This window comes from Aquarana catesbeiana, linkage group LG12, assembly GCF_042186555.1.
Source record: "Aquarana catesbeiana isolate 2022-GZ linkage group LG12, ASM4218655v1, whole genome shotgun sequence".
NCBI lineage: Eukaryota > Metazoa > Chordata > Amphibia > Anura > Ranidae > Aquarana > Aquarana catesbeiana.
Genome location: NC_133335.1, coordinates 126118159 through 126145564, shown reverse-complemented (window position 1 = coordinate 126145564; position 27406 = coordinate 126118159).

The following is a 27406-nucleotide window of genomic DNA, read 5'->3' as shown; positions in this document are numbered from 1 at the left end:
TAACTGCAGGTGGCTGTGGTCTTTACTTCGGGGTCCGGGACCAGCGCAGGTTCTATTTCTGCCTTCACGCCCAGCGGTGCTGGGTGAACCACACAGCAACTACGTGCAAGTGGCTGTGGTCTTTTATTAGGATCCTGGACCAGCGCGGGTCCTATCTCTGCCTCCACGCCTCAAATGTGGGTGAACCGATAAAGGACAAAGGGGGTACCAGATAGTGTAGTATGTTTAAAACAAAGTGGAGCTTTATTCATAACAAAGTATAATGTACTCACATTACAATGTAATACACCAATTCCTATCTCCTACGAGCAGCGAGCTCGTTAAGCCTCAGTCAATATGAAGTGCCCATTCCGTCCCTACACGTGACGTCACCTAATCACGTGACTTTATCAGGGGATAAACGAAAAGGCACTATTTGGTCTTAAATAGTCTAACACCACACTCTTCAACAGTTTTCCACTTATATATATATCACACTAGCAGTTGTTTTGGATAGCCCAGCACCTTTTCCTCTTGTATACTTCACCATACTGAGCACATTGTAAAACTCTTCTGTAACGAGCCCCTGCTCGCTCGATTCCACTCTCCCGACACTCCTCTGCAGCTATAGAATCAGATTGCAGATCGCAACATCTGATGGTTCGGTCATACAATGCTCCGGGATTCGAACTACAGCTATGTGCTGATCGAATTGAGTTGTGATAGCTCAGAACAAACACCAGACAGGCTGTATGTAAGTTCAAACAGGAATCTCACTTTTATTGGATGCACACAACACAATTTTATACACAGTAGTTTGAACAACCACTTTCCTATTGGTCAATTGTAAAGTACACTTTAGTCTTCAATTAAGGTCCTCTTGGTCATGCAAATGAAAACTTGAAACAGGGTCAGCAGAGATTGGTCCGATAGCTTGAATAGAAGGACTGATATGTGTAATGACACAGAAAAGCCCCAGGGGGTAATTAAAGTACATAAACAAACAGTCAAACACAGAACAATGCCTTCCTTCCAGAACATGGAGCCATCTGGAGGGGGTTAGCCTTAAAACAGGGCAGCAGATCCCCCCCACTGTGTAATAGAATCAAAGGAGAAATACTTCAGTATTCCAAGCTTCATGACATCTTCAAAAACTGTTTATTCTATGGAAACAAACATTACAGTTGATACACACACACACATTTATATATATTTATATATATATATATATATATATATATATATATATATATATATATATATATACGGACGGAAGCCTCTCTTCAGTGCAAGACACATGAAAGCCCACATGGAGTTTGCTAAAAAAAACACCTGATGGACTCCAAGATGGTGAGAAATAAGATTCTCTGGTCTGATGAGACCAAGATAGTACTTTTTTGCCTTAATTCTAAGCGGTATGTGTGGAGAAAACCAGGCACTGCTCATCACCTGTCCAATACAGTCCCAACAGTGAAGCATGGTGGTGGCAACATCATGCTGTGGGGATGTTTTTCAGCTGCAGGGACAGGACGACTGGTTGCAATTGAGGGAAAGATGAATGCGGCCAAGTTCAGGGATATCCTGGACGAAAACCTTCTCCAGAGTGCACAGGACCTCAGATTGGGCCGAAGGTTTACCTTCCAACAAGACAATGACCCTAAGTACACAGCTAAAATAATGAAGGAGTGGATTCACAACAACTCCGTGACTGTTCTTGAATGGCCCAGCCAGAGCCCTGACTTAAACCTAACTGAGCATCTCTGGAGAGACCTAAAATTGGCTGTCCACCAACATTTACCATCCAACCTGACAGAACTTGCACAATTGGTGGCTGACTAAATACTTTTTTGCCTATATATATATATATATATATATATATATATATTTATATTGTAGCAGAGCGTTGCCTTGCCAGGGTCTAGAAGGAGGATGTGACCCAGAATTCTCAACCAGACGGGTTGAGGGGCTCCAGGGAGCATGTAACATAAAGAGGAAACTGGCCTTTCAGTTTCCTCAGTGTTTTGTAAAGTCCACTTTGGGACCTGGAGCTCGGGGATTTCTGAGAGATCCAGGTGGGATGAAATCCCTAGTCCTGGGTCCTGATTTTGAGAACAGCCAGCATATTGATTGGTCAGGTGTGTGCTGGGCTTTTAGTAGTAACCTGGCCATGGTTCTGGGCTCCACCCGGCAGATAGGAAATCTGAGTACCAGGAGTCAGGAGGGCTCCACGTGGGAGCCAGTGCAGCAAGAGGCTGTTAGCTGTGTGCGTCCAGGGAGCCAGAAGCTGTGTGCATTGAAGAGCTTCAAAGCTGTGTGCACCAAGGTGGTCGGTGAAACAGTCTGTATGAGACAGAAAAGGGTCTGGAGTGTAAGGCCAGAGCTGCAGTGCTGCAAGTGAGAGCCAACTAGGCTGAATGTAGTTTTGTGGATGAAAAGGAATGCTGAATGCTGAAACCCCTGTGAGGGAAACCTATCTTTGTTGAACTTTTTAATAAAAATGGGCAAACAAAGCCCTTAAAAAGAAGAACCAGCGAGTCTGACTGCAGTCCCTTCCTGGTGTACTGTTTCTAATATACTTCAGGCAGGCGATTCAGTTAGCTGCAGTGTATTTAACCACTTCAAAACCGGCCACTGTATATAAACGCCCTGGACTTTGGGGAGTGATATCTGAATGATGCCTGTAGCTACAGACATCATTCAGATATCATTATTTTCAGCCGGCGATTCTGTGCCTGATAAGAACAATCATAGTGGCAGTTCCGCCGCTTGAACGTTCTTATAGGCGACGGGATGCGACCCCTCCCGCCGCCATCCGGTGCTTCTCCGGTCTCTCCCGTGCCATCGGGAGCCCGGAGAATGAATCGGCCGGCGCCGGATGAGGACGATAGAGATTTCTGGTGACCAGATGGTCACCAGTCCTCTCTATGACCGTCAGAGGCCCAGGCGGGATGTTATGACGTCACGCTCGGGTACCCGGAAATAACCGAAGCCGCGATCGCGGCTGTCAGCATGAGATCAGTAAAAAAGTTTTTCCCGATCTCATGCTTTCCAGCCTGGAGGAGAGATGTGGGGTCCTATTGACCCCGCATCTTTCCATAAAGAGGACCTGTCACATAGATTCCTATTACAAGGGATGTTTACATTCCTTGTAATAGGAATAAAAGTAATTAAAAAAAATGTAAAAAAAAGTGTAAAAAAAAAAAAAAATTAAGTAAAATAAAAAATAAAATAATAAAAAAAAAATTTAAAAACGCCCCTGTTCCCGGTAGCTCGCGCTCAGAAGCGAACGCACACGTAAGTCCGCCCACATATGTAAACGCCGCTCAAACCACACATGAGGTATTGCCGCATGCGTTAGAGCATGTGTAACAATTCTAGCACTAGACCTCCTCTGTAACGCTAAACTGGTAACCTGTAAAAAATTTTAAAGCGTCGCCTATGGAGATTTTTAAGTTATGAAGTTTGGCGCCATTCCATGATTGTTCGCAATTTTAAAGCGTGACATGTTAGGTATCTATTTACTCGGCGTAACATCATCTTTCTCATTATACAAAAAAAAATTGGGCTAACTTTACTGTTTTGTTATTTTTTAATTCATGAAACCGTTTTTTTTTCCCAAAAAAAGGCGTTTGAAAAATTATTGCGCAAATACTGTACGAGATAAAAAGTTACAATGAGTGCCATTTTATTCCCTAGGGTGTCTGCTAAAAAAAACATATATAATGTTTGGGGGTTCTGAGTAATTTTCTGGTTAATTACTTTTCTGGTTAATTACTTTTGGTTCTGAGTAATTTTCTGGACCCCACAGCTCTCCTCCAGGCTGGAAAGCATGAGATCGGGAAAAACTTTTTTACTGATCTCATGCTGACAGCCGCGATTGCGGCTTCGGTTATTTCCGGGTACCCGAGCGTGACGTCATAACATCGCGCCTGGGCCTCCGACGGTCATAGAGAGGACTGGTGACCATCTGGTCACCAGAAATCTCTATCGTCCTCATCCGGCGCCGGCCGATTCATTCTCCGGGCTCCCGATGGCACGGGAGAGACTGGAGAAGCACCGGATGGCGGCGGGAGGGGTCGCATCCCGTCGCCTATAAGAACGTTCAAGCGGCGGAACTGCCGCTATGATTGTTCTTATCATGCACAGAATCGCCGGCTGAAAATAATGATATCTGAATGATGTCTGTAGCTACAGGCATCATTCAGATATCACTCCCCAAAGTCCAGGACGTTTATATACAGTGGCCGGTTTTGAAGTGGTTAAATACACTGCAAATGCAGCTAACTGAATCGCCTGCCTGAAGTATATTAGAAACAGTACACCAGGAAGGGACTGCAGTCAGACCTAGCTAAATTGGATACAGTGGATAGATATATATACACCGCCACTCGCTGGTTCTTCTTTTTAAGGGCTTTGTTTGCCCATTTTTATTAAAAAGTTCAACAAACAAAGATAGGTTTCCCTCGCAGGGGTTTCAGCATTCCTTTTCATCCACAAAACTACATTCAGCCTAGTTGGCTCTCACTTGCAGCACTGCAGCTCTGGCCTTACACTATAGACCCTTTTCTGTCTCATACAAACTGTTTCACCGACCACCTTGGTGCACACAGCTTTGAAGCCCTTCAATGCACACAGCTTCTGGCTCCCTGGACGCACACAGCTAACAGCCTCTTGCTGCACTGGCTCCCACGTGGAGCCCTCCTGACTCCTGGTACTCAGACTTCCTATCTGCCGGGTGGAGCCCAGAACCATGGCCAGGTTACTACTAAAAGCCCAGCACACACCTGACCAATCAGTATGCTGGCTGTTCTCAAAATCAGGACCCAGGACTAGGGATCTCATCCCACCTGGATCTCTCAGAAATCCCCGAGCTCCAGGTCCCAAAGTGGACTTTACAAAACACTGAGGAAACTGAAAGGCCAGTTTCCTCTTTATGTTACATGCTCCCTGGAGCCCCTCAACCCGTCTGGTTGAGAATTCTGGGTCACATCCTCCTTCTAGACCCTGGCAAGGCAACGCTCTGCTACAATATAAATATATATATATAAAAAAGTATTTAGTCAGCCACCAATTGTGCAAGTTCTGTCAGGTTGGATGGTAAATGTTGGTGGACTGCCAATTTTAGGTCTCTCCAGAGATGCTCAGTTAGGTTTAAGTCAGGGCTCTGGCTGGGCCATTCAAGAACAGTCACGGATTTTCTGGTCATGATTTTTAGGCCTGGTATTGAGGTGGTTAATTATATATATATATAATAAATAAATATATATATATATATATATATATATATATATATATATATATATATATATATATACATACATATACATACACACACATATACACACACACACACATACATATACACAGTCAGTCTCGTATGTGTGTGTGTATATATATATATATATATAGGTGATTCAGGAGCTGCAGTGCATAAAATATATATACAGTCTCCTACATATATATCCACTGCATTATAGTCTAGCCAAGCCTATATTTGACTGCAGGCCATTCCTGGTGTACGTTTTCAAATACACTTTCAGACAGGCAGGTGATTCAGTAATCTGCAGTGCATTAAATATATATACACAGTCTCCTACATATATATCCACTGCATTCCAGTCTAGCCAAGCCTATATCTGACTGCAGGCCATTCCTGGTGTACGTTTTCAAATACACTTTCAGGCAGGTGATTCAGTGATCTGCAGTGCATTAAATATATATACAGTCTCATATATATACATATATCCACTGCATTCTAGTCTAGCCAAGCCTATATCTGACTGCAGGCCATTCCTGGTGTACTTTTTCTAGTAAACTTCAGGCGGAGTTTTGCTAATAAAATTTTACAGCATGTCTGGAAGGCCACCATGTCAGGAGAGGCAGGTGCTCACAGGCCACTAAAAGAGGGCAAGCAGGCTCTGTGTCTACAGCTAACAGTGCTGGTCGTAGACACGGTGCATCCTCAGCACGTGGCTGTGGGGCACACTTGTCCTTTTTTTCGGCAGCTGGCCGTGTTGATCCACAACATGCAGAAGAGTTTTTAGAGTGGATAACTAAGCCATCCTCATCCTCCTCATCCTCTGTCACCCAGGCTCAGAGTAGTTTGCCTGCCAATGCAGCTGCCGAAGCGGCCTATTCCATCGGCTCAATGTCATCAGTCACTCCTTCCCTAGCCCCACCATCATGCACGAAGGGGTCCCCTGAACTGTTTGACCACAATGTCGGGTAAATGCTGCAGGAGGATGCGCAGCATTTTGAAGGCTCCGATGATGGTACCCAGGTTGGGGAAGGCAGTAACGTGAGCCCAGAGAGAGGGGGTACCCAAGAAGGACAAGAAACTGGCAGTCATGTTCCCCCAGCTGCAGCATACTGCCAGGTTTGCTCCAGTGACAAGGAGGGAGGGGATAATGAGGTCACTGACTCTACATGGGTGCTTGATAGAAGAGGTGGCACATCTCCAATGAGGCAGGATGCCCTCCAGGGCCAGCTTAAGGGCAGCCACCCGACTGCATCACACTGCAGAGCTCTGCATGTGCAGGGCGCTGCTGACTCCCCGCATATTTTGAAAAGTTCCTTGGTGTGGGCCTTTTTTGATACATGTGCAGCAGATCGCACCATTGCTGTTTGCAACAAATGTCTGAAGCATATCTAGCACGGCCAAAACAGCACCCGGCTGGGGGACCACATGCTTGACCAGACATATGTTAACCTCCCATGCAGTCCATTGGCAACAGTACTTAAAAGACCCACACCAAAGGCGGACTTCTCCTTGCTCTTCATCAGCTGGGATCTCCAACCCCACTATACCTTCAGTACTCTCAGAAACCTGTACTGAGAGACATGAAGGTGTAGAATTAGGTATGCCAAGTACTTGCGGGCAATCTGCTTTCGCTACACCAAAATCTGATTGTAGCAGGCAAATTTCCCTACCCCAGTTGCTAAACCGTCGAAAGAAATTTAGTTACAGCCATCCACATGCTCAGCGGCTGAATGCTAGCTTGGCTAAATTGCTAGCACTCCAACTGCTGCCTTTTCAGCTAGTAGACTCTGCCCCCTTTCGTGAATTTGTGGAATGTGCAGTACCTCAGTGGCAGGTTCCCAAACGCCATTTCTTTTCATGGAAGGCCATTCCGGCTCTCTACCGGCATGTGGAAGGCAATGTCTTGGCCTCTTTGGACAGGGAGCGATCAGGGGTAAGGTGCATATTACCGCTGACTCATGGTCCAGCAGGCATGGACAGGGACTTTACCTTTCTTTCACGGTGCACTGGGTAACTCTGCTGGCAGATAGGAAGGATGCAGGACAGGGTGCAGTATTGTTGGAGCTTGTTCCGCCACCACGCCTCCAAAATGCTAGTAGTGGTGATTCTGCCACACCTCTCTCCTCCACCCCCTCCTCTACTTCTTCCTCTATGGCCTCTTCCTCTGCAGATTTGTCCTCGGAACCAGTGGTGCTCTGTAGGCGTTCAAGGGGCTACACAAGCACTCAGGCAAAAAGATGCCATGCGGTGCTTCAGTTGGTCTGTTTAGAGGACAGGAGCCACACTGGGGAAGAGATTCTAATTCAATCTTATTTTATTGAGAGAGGGAAAATGTACAGTAGACAGTTATGTCATACAAAAACACAGAAAATAGAAATAAACATCATTGCGATACTGGTAACATATCATCTCATGTTTTAAACAATTTGTGAGCTTTTATTGATTTAGTTTGATATTTAAGCCTGCGTAGCTATATCGTCTAAGCTGATTTAAGGGCAGGTGAGCACCACTATCCACTCAACGAGTGGCGTCCACCTATTGCAAACAAGCTAGGGCTATTGTTGCTGTGCTAAATTTATTTTCTCTGATGGGGAAACTCAGTGTGTGTCACATTATTGATCTGATGAGATTAGAGAGTATGATTTAGGTGATCGTGTAGCGCTGTAACATATAAGGGGAAAGGGAAAAAGAAGAGCAAGAATAGAGGGGACAAGGGAGTAAGGAATATAGATATTAAGAGAAAGACATTCCATTCTGGTTACACAGTTGCATTGGTGGAGTCCTCTGTAGCCCATGGAATAAATTCCGTGGAGTAGCAGAAGATCGACCATGAGGTCCAGGTCTCGGAGAATTGTTCCTCCTTACCCGTTTCCCGCGACAACATTCGTTCCAGTCTATTGATTTGGTCCACTTCTATTGCCCAATCCCCAAGGGAAGGCATGCTTGTCGACTTCCAATGTCTGGGCAGAACCGTTCTAGCTGCCACCAGAAAGTGACGCAGAATGTCTTTTTTGACCGATTTAAGCGGACCAGGGAGCAAAGATAGCAGGACTACCTCAGGAGAGGATGCAACCGAGGTCACCATGAGTCTGCAGTACAAGTCGAGGATCTTTTGCCAGAACCTCCACACAGGGGGGCACTCCCACCAAATGTGGGTCAAGGTTCCCTTGGATGACAAACAATACCAGCAGGTATCCGGGAGCGCCGGGTTTATCCAGCGTAATGTCGAGGGGCATCTGTACCAACGGGTCAGTAATTTGAATCCCTTTTGGAGGCTAAGGATATTTTGTGAGTCAGAATGAAGCACCTTTGCCAATCTACAGGTGAAATGGGGTGACCCAAATCTTCCCTCCAAGCCTGTGTGTATGGGGGGTAGGTCAGGATTATAAACAATATGTATGAGAGAGTATAGTTGAGAGACCACATGCATAGGAGGAGCAGCATGCTCTCCAAGTCTGTTGTGTCAGTAAGTACATCAGGTAAGGATGGGAAGGGTCGAATAAAAGATAGCACCTGTTGCCTCTGCAGCCAGTGCGTCGAAGTATGGAAAGGTGAGCCAGAGGGAACGTCTTGAATCAGAGAGAATCTGAACGCAGGACTTGGGCAAGTCGTCTGTGGTCCTCCTTGCACCAAGGGCCAAAACTCTCTACTTGTAGGGCCGGTGGAAAAGCCGGAGTTCCAAACAGTGGAGTCATGGGTCCTTTCAGAGGAGATAGGGTCTTGGAGGAATTCATTTGGGTCCAAATTTGTATAGTTTGTCGGGTCGCTCAGGGGTAATCCCCCTTTTAGGAATTCAGTAGGCGTCCACGGTAGTGCGCGGAGATCTATTGAATTGAGATGGCTCTCTATTTGTACCCATAATTTGCTGGAGGAATGATGGCACCAGTTAAGTATACGTGTTAGTACTGCTGCTCTATAGTATATAGAGGCATCTGGAGCTCCAGCTACACCACGAATCTTGAGGAGCGATAGCATCTCATAGCATATCCGAGGACGAGCCTCCCCCCAGATAAAGGAGGAGAACAGTTGGCGGAGTTTCTTAAAGAACCAGGAGGGTATTGAAATGGGAATTGTCTGGAACAAATAAAGAAACCGAGGGAGGACGTCCATTTTTAGAGCATTCACCCTGCCTAGCCACGATAGGTGTTTTTTTCGTGTAGTTTGATAGATCAGTCTTGGTTCTAAGTAGAAGGGGAGCCTTTCTGTGGGTATTTGGATTCCGAGGTAATGGATGGAAGTGGAACCTGTTTTAAAGGGAAACTTAATGGAGACTTGGCGGAGGGCTTCCTGGGATAAAGAAATGTTCAGGATTTCTGACTTAGTATGATTCACTTTGAAATTGCTCAGCTTCCCAAACCTCGTGAATTCCTGCATAACATGTGTTAAAGATAGATGGGGTTGGGTTACAAACATTAGAAGGTCATCCGCAAAGAGAGCCTGTTTGGAACGAATAGGGCCTATTGATACACCCGAGATGTTAGGGTTATTGCGCAAGGCAATTGCCAGGTGTTCCATAACAAGGACATAGAGAAGGGGAGATAAAGGACAGCCTTGTCGTGTCCCGTTATGGATGGAAAATGTAGGTGATAATGAGCCATTCACCCGTATTCTAGCAGAAGGTGAGGAGTAAAGGGACATAATTCGGGATAGCATTTTGGGGCCCAGACCTATCTGTTTCAAAGACATCTGGAGGAATTGCCAGTCTACACGGTCAAATGCCTTTTCCGCATCGACAGTCAAAAGGCATAGAGGGACATCATGGGTGCGTGCATAGTCGGTAAGAAGCAGAGTTTTCAGGGTGTTATCCCTTGCCTCGCGACCACTTACAAAACCCAACTGGTCCAGGTGTATGAGGCGGGGGAGAAGTGGCTTCAATCTAGTGGCTAAAATTTTGGCATATATTTTCAAGTCCACTCCAATTAACGATATGGGCCTATAATTAGTGCACAAAGTAGGGTCCTTATCTGGTTTTGGAATAATGGTAATGTGGGCTTCAAGCATTTGTGGAGGAAATGCCAAGCCTTCTGATATGCAGTTGAATACCCTAGCCAAGAAGGGGGTCAATAGGGGAGCAAATGTCTTGTAAAATTTAGGGGTGAAGCCGTCGGGCCCCGGGCTTTTACCGGACGGGGTGGCCGCTTACGCCCCCCAAGACCTCATCCGCTGTAATTAGCTGTTCCAGCTCTTCTACAGTATCGCCATCCAATGTAGGGAGCTCCGTCTCCTCAATATAAGACTGTCTATCGGTGTCAGGTGTAAGGGTGGGGTTAGAAGAGACGCCGGGCGAAAGATTGTATAGTGTTTGGTAGAAATCTCGGAATGTTTGTGATATCTTGGAGGGCTCACTGAGCATTTCTCCAGAGGGGGCCCAGATCTGGGGTATAAATGTGGAAGACGTGTTTGGGTGAAGGGTGCAAGCTAACGGTCTACCACATTTATCTTGGAATCGGTACTGATGTAATGCAAGTCTGTCCGCATAGGTATGAGCCGAAGCCTCATATAAGTCCTTGAGTTGGAATCGAGCCGTTGAGACCTCTGTAAGAGTCACCACCGTTGGGGCTCGTTTATGCTGGGTCTCAAGGTCTCGGAGCTTTTGCATTGCTGAGGTTATTGCGGCTGAGCGAACCTTTTTCAAGCGGGTCCCCATCTGAATAATGATTCCTCGCAGGACAGCTTTAAGCACCTCCCATTGTATGGGTAGCAAGGTAGTGTCCGATGCATGATCTATTAAAAAATTAGAAATGGTTTCTGAGACCTTTTGGGAACAGTCAGAGTTTGTGAGAATGGAATCATTCAGCCTCCACGTCCACTCCTTCACCGGTGTGGAGGGAATCATTAGTGTCAGATAGATAGGCGAGTGGTCAGACCAGACTATTGAGTCTATCTCGCATTCAGGTGACCAATCCAAACAGCTGTGGTCAAGAAGAAAATAGTCTATACGACTATAAGAGTGATGGACCTGTGAGAAGTGGGTATAGTTGCGATTTTTGGGGAACAGAACCCGCCAAATGTCGATTAGACGTAAATCGTATATAGCCCGTTCAAATGCCCTTAACTTAGTAAAGGAGATGGATGAGCGAGAGGTTGATGAGTCTAAGAGTGGATCCAGGGGGGTGTTAAAATCCCCGCCTATGATTATTTTACCCTCTGCAAATTCTGATAAGATCCTTATGTACCACAGAGCAGACGATATTTGATTAGTATTTGGTAGGTAGAGGTTGGCAATAGTGAATTTCGTGCCCCATAAGGAGAACTTTACGAACACATACCTTCCCTGGGGGTCCGAGAGCTGGTCTATCGGGTCAATCGGAAGCATTTTGTGGAAGGCAATAGAAACGCCTTTGGTTTTCTGAGACGGGTTTGTACCGTGAAACCATCTGTTAAAGTACCTGTTGGAGCAGGAAGGGGTGGAGTTCGTGTGGAAAGGAGTTTCCTGTAACAGTAATACATTGACCTGTTGTTTATGCATTTGGTAGAGGATTTGCCCTCTCTTGGATGCTATATTGAGGCCATTTACATTGTAGGAGCAAAATTTCAGGCGAGGATGAGACAGTACTGTGTGGGCCATAGTGGAATGAGAAGAAGAGAGTCAGCTTAGAGACAGCAGAGGGAGGAAGAGGGATGGGGGGGGATTTTTAAGGTGGCAAAAATATACCAGGACAGAACTAGGTAGGGGGGACACCTAAATAAGGAGCCTAACAAATCTAAGGGGTCCACGAAAACAGGACACCACGTGAAAAATCACGTACAAAGGCACTGTTCGTGCCCAGCCTATTGAGGGTGGGAGGTCGAAGTGGAGAATCTGAGCCGTGAGCCCATTAGCATGACAGGCATATGTAGCTTATTTGAGGCACATCAGTGTAACAAAACATTTAAACAGCAGAACACACATCAGATCGTCCTTGAAGGAGGGTGGCGGTCCGTGTGGGCAAATGACTCCGCACAAGCCCACCCTCTCTCCCTCACAGAGGAGACATCAATCTGTAAAATAACATCATGGAAAGGGGGAAGTAAACATTTTCAACATATGCTATCCATAGACCCCAACAGGGGCACCGGAAACAAATCTGTGTAATAATACTGAAGTCAGTAACAATGTGTAATAACATTTTAAGGTGAGACTAAGCGGTGTATGAGAAACCATATATGGAGAGCTAGAGGTGTCCATGTGGATAATGGCAAGAGACCGTGGACCCATCCAGTCCATCTATCGGCCCCTCCACCTGTATCCAGGTGGAACATTTCCACTAAATACATAAAGATAAGGCCAGTGTGGTAAAATATGTTAGAAGCTCAATAATAGCATAACCAAATCAAACATCAGAAATTTGCAGTCCTTTAGCCTCTCCCGAACCCCAGCTAGGTACAACACACTAGTGAAGGGCAGGGAGAAGGCCTGCCAATGTATTGCTCCCTCTCTCCTGAGACATTGGGGTACGGAGCAGGTCATCCTGTCTCCTAGCGTAACATATCTTGCTGAAATCAGGTGGAACAAAGGAGGAAAAATGTTAAAAAGGGAAAAAAAATAAAAAATTCTGTAAAGGGGTAGTGGGGATTCCAAACATCGACCTGATCAGGAGACAAGAGATGAGCAGCGCACTGGGAGGGTGCTAGTCATGTGAGGAACGTTGAAATGGCTTCATGCAACGTCTTATAGGTACTTTAAGCTGCTGGGGAGGTAGGCCGACGTATTCTGGGGCCTATAGAATGTGATCTGGACCTCGGGTGCCTGCGTCGCTGTGGGAGAGGGTCCCGTATTTGCACCCTAATGCGGTCATCTGGCGGGTCCAGCCAGTTCGGTACCTCAATTGGGTCTTGTTCCAGAAAGCTGAAAAAGGCTGGGAGTTGATCCGGGTCGGAGAGGATAAATTTGTGCTCAGCTCTGGTCACCTTAATACTGAAGGGGTGTCCCCATGTATAAAAGTTGCTCCGGCTTGACATATCAGGTCTAGTAGTGGGCGGACCATTCGGCACATGTGGAGAGTGTTGCGAGAGAGGTCTGGGTATAAGTGGATAGCAGAACCATCAAAGTCCACGGGACCCAAACGCCATGCCTTGCGCATAAGTTCTTCTTTAAGGGTGTAATAATGAACCCTGCAGAGGACATCGCGTGGGCGGTCACTTTGTTCTCTCCTCGGCCCCCCCAGTCTAGTTCAATGGGGGATGAAGCCTCTCTGCCCAGGACTATGTTGAGGATGGCAATGACGGAAGGTTTTAAGTCTGTACCCGCTGTGGCCTCCGGTATGCCCTGCAACCGTATATTATTCCTGTGGTTCCTATTTTCTCCGTCTTCTATGCACAATTGATGTTGTCGTATACGCTGCAAGTGCTCCCTGGAGGCCTGCTCAAGGGACGTGATGCGGACTGCATGGTCAGATTGAATGTCAGTTAGGGCAGACACTGCGGTCTTATTAGTCAAGACCTGCTGTTGAAGGGCCTGGAGGTCTTTGTGGAGTGAGGTCTCCATTTTGATCGCCCAGGACTCAAACTCCGCTCGGAAGGCCGCCAGAAGGGTCGAGGCCTCAGATCTATTCGATCCTCCTGAAGTTTGAGGGGCTACATCTCTAGGACCTGTGTCCGAAAGAGGGGCAGCAGGGGTCTCAGACCTGGACGCCACATCTGATAGGTCCGAGTGCAGGATGGGAGGGTCATCTGAATCCTCGCTGCTGTCGCCGGCTGAGTGGGGGGGAGGAGGCTTGCCCTTCCCGGGGTTTCGAACAGATGCCATCTTGTCTTTGGGTAGTGCGGGAATCAGACTGAGATGTGCGGAGCAGGTATCGTTGGATTGTGCCCTGTTGCAGGTCCGTGGACTCAGTAGATCGAGCACTGTGTGTGGACATGCTTTTCAAAGATGTGAGATGACTGAAGAATAGCCTGTTAGCTACGGGCAGTTACGGAGCTCAGCAGCCAATTGCTTAGCCATACATGGTCTGTCCTGCTCCTCTGGAAAGTTTTATGGATGGGGACCACTGGTGGGCGCCGACCTTGTTGGGCTACTCTTGTGGCTGTGCAGGGAGCGATCCAGGCTCAGAGGGGTAAGAATACCAGGAGCGTATGTGGATACTGCAGCTTGGGCGGAGCAAGATGGCCGCCACTCGTGTTTAGGGCCGTGGTGACAGTCCGCGTACTTATGGGGGTAGATGCTTGCTAGTGTCCCCGTCGAGGGCCACAGTCTGTCAGATCAGGGTGCCCCCAGGGGGTGGGTGAGGCTAAGATTAGGCCCAGAGGAGACACGGGGCTGCCGGGATGTAGCAAGATGGCCGCCACATTAAGTCTCTGGAGCTAGGACAGCACCGTGAGCACATGTTGGGGTGAATGTTCACTGAATATCCCCATCAGGGGTCTCAATTGGCCAGGCCAAGGTACTCCTGGGGGTGGCGGGGGTTCAGATTGGGCCCTGGAGAGATGGATAGGCTGCCGGGTGTAGCAAAATGGCCGCCGTCACTTACCAGGTCCCTCTGGCAGGCCTCCTAGAGAGGTACGGAGGGGATCATAGGCCCCCAGTAGCAGGCTGGATGTCCCCAATTATTGTGCAGGAGGAGATCCGATCTCAGGGCATGTGTAGCGGCCGGAGACAGGGCCGGCACGGCATCCGGGTGAAGCAAGATGGCCGCCGTTCCCTGTGGGTGGGCCGGAGCCGTGGCCTTTCCTAGCAGGCGGCCGGAGCTCCGCGATCATCGTGAATGCCGCAATCTCAGTCCCAAACGGCTCCCTCCTTGTCTGTGGGACTCCCTGGGGCTCTAGTAGGGTCAGCGCTGGTCCGTGGGTGAGTATATCTCCAGGTGTGCTCTATGCCTGAAGGAGCTCACCCCAGGCACATCTGCTCGGATCTCCGGTCGGCCACGACCCCCCCAGAGATTCTGTCAGCTCTGCAGGGGCAGACTCAGAGGTGGTTGATGCTACGCCAGCTTCAGCCAGGAATATTGGTTTTTGACAATAGCACCAACCTCCTCTCTGCCTTCCGACAGGGACACTTGACCCATGTTCCCTGTTTTGCTCACGTCCCTAATTTGGTGGTGCAGCGGTTCTTGTGCAGGTACCTGGGCTTACAGGATCTCCTGAGGCAGGCCAGGAAAGTCTGTGGGCATTTCCGCCGGTCATATAATGCCAGTGCTTGGCTGGCTGACCTTCAAAAGGAATGCAACGTGCCCAAGAACCGCCTCATTTGTGACATGCCCACCAGGTGGAACTCAATGTTGGCAATTCTGCAGCGACTGCACAGAGGGCCATCAATGAGTACCTGTGTGAGTATGGCACCAGGACAGGGTCAGGGGAGCTTGGTTTTTTTCGCCACGCCAATGGCTACTGATCAATGGAACTGATGCATGCACTGTCCTGTCACCATTTGAGGAGGCCACGAGGATGGTGAGCAGCGACAGTGCATTCATCAGTGATACTGTCCCTCTTGTTTTGCTGTTGGAGCACACACTTCATGGAATAATGGACAGGGCACTTGAGGCAGAACAGAGGGAGGAAGAGGAGGACTTCCTTACCTCTCAAGGCCTCCTTTATCCAGACAGTATTCCTGCGGGCCCGCCGATCACACAGAAGGAGGAGGAGAAGAGGAAGGAGGATGAGGATTGTGTCAGCATGGAGGTGGAGCCTAGCACTCAGCATCAGCAGTCTTCAAGGGATCGTTCTCAATCCCGAGAAACCCATGGACTTGTACATGGCTGGGAGGAGGTGGCTGTGGATCATGTCATCCTTAGTGACCCAGAGGAGGCCAGATCACATGCCTCAGCAAACCTTCGCTGCATGGCCTCCCTGATCCTGCAAAGTCTGAGAAAGGACCCTCGGATTCGTGGTATCAAGGAGAGGGATCATTATTGGCTGGTAACCCTTCTTGATCCACATTACAAGGGTAAGGTTGCGGAACTTATCCAGCCTTCACAGAGGGAGCAGAGGATGAAACATCTTCGGGAGGCCTTGCAGAAAGGTTTGTGCAATGCATTTCCAGAGCTCGGGAGGTTACAATTTCCTGGTCCTCCTGGACAACGTGTTGCTGAGGCTTCAACCAGTCACAGAAGGAGTGGTGGAGAAGGTATATATAACCAAGTGTAGCGCTAAAAAATGAGAAAGAAAATATTGCTATACCACATATAATAGCAAAATGAATTGTGAAAAGATAGTGTTTTGTATACTTTGTGAACATTCATACATATAGAACACTTATGTTATAAAGTCTTAGGGTCACCAAAAGTGATAACAGGATGTAAAAATGGCAATAAAGTCCAAAACTGAATGTGCAGATACGGTGAACATAAATTTTGCAATGGTGATAAATTCCAAAACATATACTCGTGAGAGATTTCTGTATGTAATCCAACATGTGCTGACAGACCCTTGTGCGAAACCGCCACCTAGGATGACTGGAGGCTTACCAGAAAGTTGGGACCCACCTAGCATACGCTATATGGGTCAAACAGGCTTGGATTGCTCACTGGCAATGAAGGTAGGGAACCAAGGGCTGGTGAATGGTGAAGTTGTAACGTTGCTATCCCAAAGAGGTCTTCTTCATATGGAAGCTCGGACACCAACGGACATTACCCACATGTAATGAAGAAGGGGCTCATAGCGTAATTCCGTAAACCATAAAAAATTTATTAAAAGGAAAAACACTTACATTTCAGAATAAAAAGCGCTTGCAAGTAAAATGGCGGCAGTGGAGTCCTCCCGACGCGTTTCGTCATACAAGACCCCAGACGAAGTCTTGTATGACGAAATGCGTCGGGAGGACTCCACTGCCGCCATTTTACTTGCAAGCACTTTTTATTCTGAAATGTAAGTGTTTTTCCTTTTAATAAATTTTTTATGGTTTACGGAATTACGCTATGAGCCCCTTCTTCATTACATGTGGGTAATGTCCGTTGGTGTCCGAGCTTCCATATGAAGAAGACCTCTTTGGGATAGCAACGTTACAACTTCACCATTCACCAGCCCTTGGTTCCCTACCTTCATTGCCAGTGAGCAATCCAAGCCTGTTTGACCCATATAGCGTATGCTAGGTGGGTCCCAACTTTCTGGTAAGCCTCCAGTCATCCTAGGTGGCGGTTTCGCACAAGGGTCTGTCAGCACATGTTGGATTACATACAGAAATCTCTCACGAGTATATGTTTTGGAATTTATCACCATTGCAAAATTTATGTTCACCGTATCTGCACATTCAGTTTTGGACTTTATTGCCATTTTTACATCCTGTTATCACTTTTGGTGACCCTAATGCCGCGTACACACGGTCGGACTTTCCGGCATACTTGGTCCGGCGGACCAGAGTGTGCCGGACAATCCGCCCGTGTGTGGGCGGCGGCGGACTTTTCCGGCGGACTTCTTCCCAAAAGCCCGCCGGACCTAGATTTGAAGAAAGTTTCAAATCTTTCCGTCGGACTCAGTTTCGGGCGGAAAGTCCGCTCGTGTGTGTGCTGGTCCGACAGAAAGCCCGCTCGTGTGTAGGCTGGTCCGACAGACCAAATACGACACGAGGGGATGGTATTGCATCTCGCGCTCGCTGCAATAGGAAAAACAAATCTTCCTATTGCGGCGAGCGCGGGGCATACCAGGCCCTTAGGTCTGGTATGGATTATAAAGGGGAACCCCGCTACGCCGAAAAAACGGCGTGGGGTCCCCCTAAAATCCATACCAGACCCCGATCCGAGCACGCAGCCTGGCCGGTCAGGAAAGGGGGTGGGGACGAGCGAGCGCCCCCCCCCTCCTGAACCGTACCAGGCCGCATGCCCTCAACATGGGGGGTGGGTGCTTTGGGGGAGGGGGGCGCCCTGCGCCCCCCCCCCCAAGCACCTTGTCCCCATGTTGATGAGGACAAGGGCCTCTTCCCGACAACCCTGGCCGTTGGTTGTCGGGGTCTGCGGGCGGGGGCTTATCGGAATCTGGGAGCCCCCTTTAATAAGGGGGCCCCCAGATCCCGGCCCCCCACCCTATGTAAATGAGTATGGGGTACATGGTACCCCTACCCATTTACCTAGGAAAAAAGTGTAAGTAATAAAACACACTACACAGGTTTTTAAAATATTTTATTAAACAGCTCCGGGGGGGGGGATCTTCCTCCGGCTTCGGGGGTCTTCTTCCGGCTTCGGGGGTCCCTCCGCTTCATCTTCTCCCGGCGTCCGGTTGGTTCTTCTCCGCTCTCCGGCCTCTTCTCCCGGTGTCGCAGGTCTTCGGCCGGCCCCTCCGCTGTCTTCATGTAGCTCTATTGCGAGCGGAGGTCCGGACTTCTGGGCTTCTTGGCTTCTTGGCTTCTTGGCTTCTCTTCTCTTCTCTTCTCCCAGATGTTGACACGACGCTCTCTCCGGCTGGACTGGTCTCTGAGGGCTGCGTTGTGATTTATATAGGCGGAGACCCCGCCCCCATATGATGTCACAGTCCCTGGGCATGCTCAGGGACTGTGACATCATATGGGGGCGGGGTCTCCGCCTATATAAATCACAACGCAGCCCTCAGAGACCAGTCCAGCCGGAGAGAGCGTCGTGTCAACATCTGGGAGAAGAGAAGCCAAGAAGCCAAGAAGCCAAGAAGCCCAGAAGTCCGGACCTCCGCTCGCAATAGAGCTACATGAAGACAGCGGAGGGGCCGGCCGAAGACCTGCGACACCGGGAGAAGAGGCCGGAGAGCGGAGAAGAACCAACCGGACGCCGGGAGAAGATGAAGCGGAGGGACCCCCGAAGCCGGAAGAAGACCCCCGAAGCCGGAGGAAGATCCCCCCCCCCGGAGCTGTTTAATAAAATATTTTAAAAACCTGTGTAGTGTGTTTTATTACTTACACTTTTTTCCTAGGTAAATGGGTAGGGGTACCATGTACCCCATACTCATTTACATAGGGTGGGGGGCCGGGATCTGGGGGCCCCCTTATTAAAGGGGGCTCCCAGATTCCGATAAGCCCCCGCCCGCAGACCCCGACAACCAACGGCCAGGGTTGTCGGGAAGAGGCCCTTGTCCTCATCAACATGGGGACAAGGTGCTTTGGGGGGGGGGCGCAGGGCGCCCCCCTCCCCCAAAGCACCCACCCCCCATGTTGAGGGCATGCGGCCTGGTACGGTTCAGGAGGGGGGGGCGCTCGCTCGTCCCCACCCCCTTTCCTGACCAGCCAGGCTGCGTGTTCGGATCGGGGTCTGGTATGGATTTTAGGGGGACCCCACGCCGTTTTTTCGGCGTAGCGGGGTTCCCCTTTATATTCCATACCAGACCTAAGGGCCTGGTATGCCCCGCGACGGGGCTAGTAAGGTGTCAATCTCGCCGATAAAAGCGGCAAGATTGACATCCTTTTCTAGTCCCGTCGCACCTGAGTCACGTTCAAAATGAACGGACTTGTCCGTGTGTGGGCAAGTCCGTTCATTCTGAAAGTCCGCCGGAACTCCGGCGAAAGTCCGTCGGAAAGACGGGCGGACTTAGCCCGCCGGAAAGTCCCGGCGTGTGTGGGCAAGTCCGTCCGTTTTAAAGTCCGGCGCACCTGGCGGACAAAGTCCGTCGGAAAGTGTGCCGGACCAAGTAGGATAGAAAGTCCGCTCGTGTGTACGCGGCATAAGACTTTATAACATAAGTGTTCTATATGTATGAATGTTCACAAAGTATACAAAACACTATCTTTTCACAATTCATTTTGCTATTATATGTGGTATAGCAATATTTTCTTTCTCATTTTTTAGCGCTACACTTGGTTATATATGATTTATTACAAATTTTCTATTTGTTGTGTTAGCTGCTTACATCTATGACTTTTTTGGAGTAAGCGCATGGTTTATAGGTTTTTTTTGTGGTGGAGAAGGTGACCGTCTGACCGATTCATTCAGACAATTTTTTAGTCCGCAGCCCCAAGGTCTGATCTGTTCCAGCAATCATCGCCAGTGTCTGATTTACATGGTGCAGGATTACCTAGGGGCAAGATCAGACTTGGAGACCTTTCCAACTGAAAATCCACTGGGTTACTGGGTGTTGAGGATGGATCACTGGGCAGAGCTTGTACAATATGCAATTGAGCTACTGGCCTGTCCTGCATCCAGCATTCTTTCTGAACGCACATTCAGTGCTGCTGGAGGCTTTGTAACCGATCATAGAGTGCGCCTGTCCACAGACTCAGTTGATCAGCTCACCATCATAAAAAAGAATCAGTCTTGGATCACCAGCTATCAAGCACCTAAAGCTGATGTAACCGATTAATTTTTCTATGAATGTGAGATGCCTTGAAGACTGCCTATGCTGAGTTACTATCCTATTCCTCCTCAATGTTTATGTTGATAGTATCTAAGAACATTTTTGTTTCAGGGCACCACCACCAGTGCCTAAGGCCCAATTTTTCTGCCCCTGTTTAATAGGGGCATATAATTATAATTTTTGCCGTAATATTTCGCAGCATGGCTCGTTCTTGCAGTCAATTAAAGTATCTGTGAGGGGTTGCAGTGTTGTGGCACCACCACCAGTGCCTAAGGCCCAATTTTTCTGCCCCTGTTTAACAGGGGCATGTAATTACAATATTTGCTCTAATATTTCACAGCAGGGCCCATTCCTGCACTCAACAAGAGTATCTGTGAGGCTTTCCAGTGTTGTGCCACCAACACCGCCACCACCGCCTAAGGCCCAAATTTTCTGCCCCTGTTTAATAGGAGCGTGTATTTACAATATTTGCTCTAATATTTCACAGCAGGGCCCATTCCTGTGCTCAACAAGAGTATATGTGAGGCTTTACAGTGTTGTGCCACCAACACCTAAGGCCCAATTTTTCTGCCCCTGTTTAACAGGGGCATGTAATTACAATATTTGCTCTAATATTTTACAGCAGGGCTTGTTCCTGCGCTCAACAACTGAATCTGTGAGGGGTTACAGTGTTGTGGCACTACCACCACTGCCTAAGACCCAATTTTTCTGCCCCTGTTTAACAGGGGCATGTAATTACAAATTTGCTCTAATATTTTACAGCAGGGCCCGTTCCTGTGCTCAACAAGAAAATATGTGAGGGGTTACAGTGTTGTGGCACCACCACCGCCGCCTAAGGCCCAATTTTTCTGCCCCTGTTTTACAGGGGCGTGTAATTACAATTTTTGATCTAATATTTCACAGCAGGGCCCGTTCCAGTGCCCAGCAAGAGTAACTGAGGACTCACAGTGTTGTGGCACCACCACCACCTAAGGCCAAATGTTTCTGCCCCTGGTTTAACAGGGGCATGTAATTACAATTTTTGCTCTAATATTTCACAGCAGGGCTCATTCTTGTGCTCAACAAGAGAATCTGTGAGGGGTTACAGTGTTGGGGCACCACCATCACTGCCTAAGACCCAATTTTTCTGCCCCTTTTTAACAGGGGCATGTAATTACAATTTTTGATCTAATATTTCACTTGTATTTGTAAACCTCAAGGAGGTTGCTTGGTGTCCCTTGTTAATTAGACATTGTATTTTTGAAATGTACCTGCCTACTCACAAAAAAACGTTCCTATTTGAAGAAAAACACATAGGCAAATATTTTCATATAAAAAAAAACTCCATTTATTCTGGCTCATAATAACAAAATAAATAGGAAGGCAACGCTGGAGAAACTGCTGGAATTTGTGAAGCCTTTGTACCTCAGGGCAGACATCAACTCTTTGTAAATTAAAACCGGTAGCCTGAGAAGTCTATATAATATGGAGCACAATCTGGTCCAGGACTCCCAGAGATCACGAACGGCAGCAGATGACATATGTCCCCAGGCTGTGGTATTACCACAGCCTGCGTCTTCTGTCAGACCAGACTGAAGCCAGGTCATCACTTTCTTGTCTTCCTTGCAGCCTTCCCTCCAAGCTGCCCTGCAGCCTTCACTGCAGCCTTCCCTGCAGCCTTTACTGCAGGCTGTGGCTCTGGAGGTGGACTTGTGGCAGGAGGAGGAGGATAGGCGAGCGCACATAAGTGGGCATCATCGGTCATTTGCCCCCTTAACTCCTTGTGAATGGCCTCAAAATTTTTTTTTCACAATTGAGGCATTAGCCCTCCTCCATTTTGTGCAAATTTGAGCCTATATAGTAGCCAGGGGCCTCTTCAGCATCGAGGGGGGCTTTCATTGCCTCATTAGCCTTCTTAATGAGGACAAGTGCTGCCTCCTCCACGTTGCTCACCTTCCTGGGCCTTTTGAGTGAAAGGTGGAGGGGAGGTACCTGGGATTGGGTGAGGCTGGGCCTGGCCACCTCCTGGCTGACACTAACCCCCACCTCCTGGCTGACACTCCCCCCCGCCTCCTCCTGTGTGCCACATTCCAGAGCCTCCTCCTGGCTGTGGTCTTCCTGTGTATGAAAAAGGGACATAGTTTTAGTTTTTGGTTCATCAATCACACACAATTTTCAGCTTGTGACTGTTGCAAATTGAATGTTAGTAAATTGAAAAGACTATCATTCTGATCCCAGCATTTTTCATTCTTGTCCCAATCATTTTTGCCCCCTACTGTCTATTGATATGTCAAACACTTTTGTTAAATCATTCATTTCTTAGCAATAATAACATCTAGTTAACAACAATTTTCCCACAAAAAAATTTCCCACAAAAAATATATTTAAAAATACTATACCTGGCTCCAACTGGGCTCCTCAATTTCTTCCAGGATGGAAGGCCCAGGTTGGTCATAGGAAGCCTCAGCTGGGGTTGAGGGAAGGCTGGATGTAAAAGGGGCCGGAAGAGTCGAAAGTGGTCTTCCAGAAACAGCATCTTGTTGTAGTACCACAGACTGGGTACATACACATCCTCTGCTGCTGCTCCTGACCTCATGGACTTCTGGACATTCTGAAGCTTCTTCCTATACGTGCTTCTCAAGCTACCAATTTTCCTCTCCACAAAGTCGATTTCTGCGTTGGGGACCTGCGTCTTCACAAATTCCAGCAGTTTCTCCAGCGGTGCCTTCCTAGCTGGTTTATTTCTATACGAGGGGTTTTTCACCTCCCACAAATTGCGCATATCCCTATATTTATCAATGAACTGGCTCATGAATTCCGGGTCTTTAAATTGTTTCATTTTTGCTGCAAGACCAAACAAAAGATAAAAACACTAATGTCAGGCTAAACTCTCCTAATCTTATCCCAATATAGGCCTCAATCTAGAATCAGTATAGGCCACTCATGTTCCAAGTTAAAATGTTACCTTCGTTATTACGTTCGTGGCTTCCGTTCCTCCCTGTTCCGCACACAGAACATAGGTACGACACACGCATGTTAGCTTTATATACACTGCGCGTGCCTGAAAGTCCGCACGCATTGCCCGCCCCTGACGTTCTTTCTAGAATATTCCCTGCCCCTTCTCTTTCAGCGCTCAGTGGGAGACACAGCAGGTGCGTGATAATAGCAGTAACGAGGAGGAAAGCAGAAACGTCCCGATCCAGGAGGAGGAGATTTAAAGCCTCAAATATGGCCTTGTTGAGATGGTGGAGATGGTCGATAGGGATGAGCTTCGAGTTCGAGTCCAACTCATGTTCAACTCGAACATCGGCTGTTCGCAAGCTCGCCGAACAATTCGGGGTGTTCGCGGTAAATTCGAATGCCGCGGTACACCCTTTAAAAGTCTATGGGAGAAATCAAAAGTGCTAATTTTAAAGGCTGGTATTGGTATTGTCATAAAAAGTGTTTGGGGACCTGGGTCCTGCCCCAGGGGACATGGTTCAATGAAAAAAAAAAAAGTTTTAAAAATGGCCATTTTTTCGGGAGCAGTGATTTTAATACTGCTTAAAGTGAAACAATAAAAGTGTAATATCCCTTTAAATTTCGTACCTGGGGGGTGTCTATAGTATGCCTGTAAAGGGGCGCATGTTTCCCGTGTTTAGAACAGTCTGACAGCAAAATAACATTTCAAAGGAAAAAAGTCAGTTAAACTACTCGTGGCTATTAATGAATTGCCGGTCTGACAATACACATAAAAGTTCATTGATAAAAACGGCATGGGAATTCCCCACAGGGGAACCTCGAACCAAAATTAAAAAAAAAAAAAAAAATGACGTGGGGGGTCCCCCTAAATTCCATACCAGGCCCTTCAGGTCTGGTATGGATTTTAAGTGGAACCCCGCGCCAAAATAAAAAAAAAAAACGGCGTGGGGCCCCCCAAAAATCCATACCAGACCCTTATCCGAGCACACAACCTGGCAGACCACAGGAAAAGAGGGGGGGACGAGAGAGCGCCCCCCCTCCTGAACCGTACCATGCCACATGTCCTCAACATTGGGAGGGTGCTTTGGGGTTGTGGGGGTCTGCGGGCAGGGAGCTTATTGGAATCTGGAAGCCCCCGTTAACAAGGGGACCCCCAGATCCCGGCCCTCCCTCCTGTGTGAAATGGTAAGGGTGTACAAAAGTACCCCTACCATTTCACTACAAAAACTGTCAAAAATGTTAAAAATGACAAGAGACAGTTTTTGACAATTTCTTTATTTAAATGCTTCTTCTATCTTCTATTTTCCTTCGGTTTCTTCCTCCATTTTCTTCTTCTTCTGGTTCTTCTGGTTCTTCCTCCGGTGTTCTCGTCCGCCATCTCCTCCGCGGCATCGGCGTCTTCTTCCCTTCTTCTCCTCGGGCCGCTCCGCATCCATGATGGCATGGAGGGAGGCTCCCGCTGTGCGACGCTTCTCCTCTTCTGACAGTTCTTAAATAATGGGGGTCGGGGCCACCCGGTGACCCTGCCCCCCTCTGACACACAGTGACTTGACGGGACTTCCCTGTGGCATCACGGGGAATGCCACAGGGAAGTCCTGTCAAGTCACTGTGCGTCAGAGGGGGCGGGGTCACCGGGTGGCCCCGGCCCCCGTTATTTAAGAACTGTCAGAAGAGGAGAAGCGTCACACAGCGGGAGCCTCTCTCCATGCCATCATGGATGTGGAGCGGCCCGAAAAGAAGATGAAGAGAAAAAGATGAAGAGAAGAAGATGAAGAGAAGAGCGGGAGCCTCCCTCCATGCCATCATGGATGCGGAGCGGCCCGAGGAGAAGAAGGGAAGAAGATGCCGGACAAGAACACCGGAGGAAGAACCAGAAGAAGAAGATGGAGGAAGAAAGAAGATAGAAGAAAGAAGAAGCATTTAAATAAAGGAATTGTCAAAAACTGTCTAATTTTTAAAATTTTTGACAGTTTTTTAGTGAAATGGTAGGGGTACTTTTGTACCCCCTTACCATTTCACACAGGGGGGAGGGCTGGGATCTGGGGGTCCCCTTGTTAAAGGGGTCTTCCAAATTCCGATAAGCCCCCCACCTGCAGTTCCCCACAACCACCGGCCAGGGTTGTGGGGATGAGGCCCTTGTCCTCATCAACATGGGGACAAGGTGTTTTGGGGGCTACCACAAAGTACCCTCCCAATGTTGAGGGCATGTGGCCTGGTACGGTTCAGGAGGGGGGGCGCTCTCTCATCCCCCCCTCTTTTCCTGCGGCCTGCCAGGTTGCGTGCTCGGATAAGGGTCTGTTATGGATTTTTAGGGGGACCCCATGCCGTTTTTTTTTTTTAATTTTGGTGCGGGGTTCCCCTTAATATCTATACCAGACCTGAAGGGCCTGGTATGGAATTTAGGGGGACCCCCCACGTCATTTTTTTTTTTAATTTTGGTTCGGTGTTCCCCTGTGTGGAATTCCTATGCCGTTTTTATCAATGAACTTCTATGTGTATTGTCGGACCGGCAATGCATACCCGCGAGTAGTTTTAAATGACTTTTTTTCCTTTGAAATGTCATTTTGCTGTCAGACTGTTCTAAACACGGGAAACATGCGCCCCTTTACAGGCATACTATAGACACCCCCCCAGGTACGAAATTTAAAGGAATATTACACTTTTATTTTTTCACTTTAAGCATTATTAAAATCACTGCTCCCGAAAAAACGGCCATTTTTAAAACTTTTTTTTTGGATTGATCCATGTCCCCTGGGGCAGGACCCAGGTCCCCAAACACTTTTTATGACAATAACTTGTATATAAGCCTTTAAAATTAGCACTTTTGATTATTCATGTTCGTGTCCCATAGACTAACGGTGTTCACGTGTTCGAACAAATTTTTTGCCTGTTCGCATGTTCTGGTGCGAACCGAACAGGGGGATGTTCAGCTCATCCCTAATGGTCGACATATTGAAGAGGGCCAACTATGATGGGAAGTATGGACCGTACACCAACCAAGGCCAAGATCATGACTAAGAGTCTACACAGGAATTTTGGGGTACGACGATCTAAGGAGCAACTGAGGGAGCAGGATCAGTATAGAAGGGTCAAGAAAGTGCTTCTAAAAAGTAAGTAGTTGTCATGTGTTCCGATTATTATTATTACTTGCATGCTGCTCCATGTGCTTTTCTTTACTATTGGACAGTTTAAAATGGTGACTTTCATGTTCATGGGCACAGTAATCGGTCGTAGTAAACATTGTTTGTTTGCCAACTAAATACGATGTTTTTGCCAGATACAGGGTTAACTACATTTGGTCATGATCATTTGTATTAAAAGAAGTTTAGGACATTGTTGTCTAGATGTGTTTGAAACTAGAAGGAATTGCAAACTTGATTCAGTCTAATGTAAGGAGAGGACACTCAGCAGCTGTTTACACATCTGGACTCTAGTCTAGCACTAGTGTGGGACACAAGAACAAACTTTTTAGGGTGTCCTACATAGGTGCTCCAGTGGATACTTGGGGTGTCTCCATGTGTGAAACTTGTCCAAAAAAGGTAAGTATTCCAGCTTGGTTGAGGGAATAAATCATGCCTTTAGCTTTGAACTCTGCCCAAACAGACAATTGTACCCCACTTCCAAGCAATGTTTCATATTACTATTTCTGGCCTCAAAAATCTATGTGCTAAATATACCTTTTGTTTCAGTCTCATAGGGGAGAAAAGACTCAGGCCGTCTGAGGACTCCAGGAACCCCCCCCCACCTCCTGAAGAAGGGGACCAGGTCACCACAAGCTGAGGATGTGGAGGAAGGAGAGGTGGTGGAAATTGTCACCACAATAGGTGAGTGTCTGACACCACAGATTCAGGTAATAGATGTATGCCTGCATATTTATAATACATGGTATGTATTTTTTCATTTAGGTGATGTGCATGTTGTTGAAGAACAAGCTCCTCATTTCACCATTGACAGTGCCCAAAGGCTTATCCAGGACATCATGTATTGTAGTCAGGATTTAGACTTTATAAAGCAAAAAATAAAGGAGATTGAACTAAAACTGAAGAACATGATTGATGTACTAGG